Source organism: Larimichthys crocea, chromosome I (genome assembly GCF_000972845.2).
Source record: "Larimichthys crocea isolate SSNF chromosome I, L_crocea_2.0, whole genome shotgun sequence".
Taxonomy (NCBI): Eukaryota; Metazoa; Chordata; class Actinopteri; family Sciaenidae; genus Larimichthys; species Larimichthys crocea.
The window spans coordinates 13404580-13406628 of record NC_040011.1 but is presented as its reverse complement, the minus strand read 5'-3'; the positions used below and the strand labels follow the sequence as shown (position 1 = coordinate 13406628).

Sequence of the window (2049 nt, the reverse complement as noted above, 5' to 3'; positions counted from 1 at the left end):
GGACTTGGACCAAGTGAATGCCCTCAACAGGACTCGGGAGAGGAACACCAATGAGTTGAACCTATTTTCGGTAGGCTTTGCCGTTTGGCGGAGCCTTATGCGTTTGTAAAAACCAATTTTGCCGTTTGGCGGAGCCTTATGCGTTTGTAAAAACCAATCAAAAAGCTGCCCTCGACAGGACTTGGGTCCCAGCGGCACATTAAGTGGGTTTTTAGCATGGAGAGCTGAAAAAGGGGCTTGCTCCGTTCACTCGCTTTCTCCACAAAGCCAGTGGGGGGAGGGGCAGGGGAACGGGTGTGGCCTGGGACTTTGGTGCGCAATGAGCCAAGTGAGGCTCACCACGAGGGTAGAGGGTTGTGCCACAGTGGGCTTGGCTGCGCTCGAGGACAGGGCTTTACTTACTCAGGTTTCTCTTCATAACGTACAAGTCTTTCGCCTTTTACTAAAGACTTCCGTGGAGAGGAACACCAATGAGTTGAACCTATTTTTGGTAGGCTTTGCCGTTTGGCGGAGCCTTATGCGTTTGTGAAAATCAATCAAAAAGCTGCCCTCGACAGGACTCGGGTCCCAGCGGCACATTAAGTGGGTTTTTAGCATGGGGAGCTGAAAAGGGGGCTTGCTCCATTCACTCGCTTTCTCCACAAAGCCAATGTGGGGAGGGGCAGGGGAACGGGTGTGGCCTGGGACTTTTGTGCGCAATGAGGCTCACCATGAGGGTACAGGGTTGTGCCACAGTGGGCTTGGCTGCGCTCGAGGACAGGGCTTTACTTACTCGGGTTTCTCTTCATAACGCACAAGTCTTTCGCCTTTTACTAAAGACTTCCGTGGAGAGGAACACCAATGAGTTGAACCTATTTTTGGTAGGCTTTGCCGTTTGGCGGAGCCTTATGCGTTTGTGAAAATCAATCAAAAAGCTGCCCTCGACAGGACTCGGGTCCCAGCGGCACATTAAGTGGGTTTTTAGCATGGGGAGCTGAAAAAGGGGCTTGCTCCATTCACTCGATTTCTCCACAAAGCCAATGTGGGGAGGGGCAGGGGTGTGGCCTGGGACTTTGCGCAATGAGCCAAGTGAGGCTCACCATGAGGGTAGAGGGTTGTGCCACAGTCGGCTTGGCTGCGCTCGAGGACAGGGCTTTACTTACTCGGGTTTCTCTTCATAACGTACAAGTCTTTTGCCTTTTACTAAAGACTTCCATGGAGAGGAACGCCAATGAGTTGAACCTATTTTTGGTAGGCTTTGCCGTTTGGCGGAGCCTTATGCGTTTGTGAAACTCAATCAAAAAGCTGCTCTTGACAGGACTCGGGTCCCAGCGGCACTAACCTAAAACTTACCTTAAAATGTATACCTCATAATCACAAATTTCAGCTTCTTTCTGTGTCAAAGATTTGTCATGCTTAAAACAGTGAAAACATCATTACACCTATAGGATTTATTTACAGCAGAGGCTTCCATTACTTTTCTTTTTTTTTTCTCCTCAATTAAATACCTTTCAAGTAAAAAGCCACCATTGCAGTACAATTCAGAAAAAAATAAAACAACCTCTACGTCTGTAAGGGCTTCATCCATTTCCCTTTCAGTATAATTTCCATGCCAACAGACACTTGAGCTGAATTCATGAGTACCACAACATTGAAGTACGGACCTGATCTGTGCAGACACCAGTAAAAGCTCAAGAGTTGTGTTGTACCTTGATTTTACACCCACAGAATGATGCGTTAAGTCAAGCTCCTGTTTTGAGGGAAATAAAACTGGAAATGAAAGTGGGCTGTTAAAGGAGCAGGGGAGAGAATGTCTTTGTCATGAGCTGAACAGGGTCTGTCTGTGCTGTCACTCGATAGATTTCCTAACTTGAGATGAGGAGCCAAATAATGAAGACTTCAGTATTTTAGAGTTCTTACTGTTTTGGGGAACTAGGGTGGCTAAAATACAATATTCTGTTCATTTGACACTTCTACCAATTCTAGCATTGAAAGGTCTGGAATGAAACTTATGGATCTACATGTTAACTAGACAAGGTTTATTTGAAGGCAGCCACAGTGGGGTAACTG

At 46.9% G+C, this 2049-nt stretch overlaps 3 non-coding genes across 3 annotated transcripts; all 3 read left to right on the top strand.

Moving 5' to 3' along the window:
* Positions 1-398: 398 nt before the first annotated feature.
* LOC113747367 (U5 spliceosomal RNA) lies at positions 399-514 on the top strand. Its single transcript, XR_003463604.1, has one exon. It is a non-coding gene; the product is annotated as a U5 spliceosomal RNA (small nuclear RNA).
* Positions 515-768: 254 nt separating this feature from the next.
* LOC113747368 (U5 spliceosomal RNA) lies at positions 769-884 on the top strand. The gene has a single exon (XR_003463605.1). It is a non-coding gene; the product is annotated as a U5 spliceosomal RNA (small nuclear RNA).
* Positions 885-1138: 254 nt separating this feature from the next.
* LOC113747369 (U5 spliceosomal RNA) lies at positions 1139-1254 on the top strand. The gene has a single exon (XR_003463606.1). It is a non-coding gene; the product is annotated as a U5 spliceosomal RNA (small nuclear RNA).
* The last annotated feature ends 795 nt before the right edge of the window (positions 1255-2049 follow it).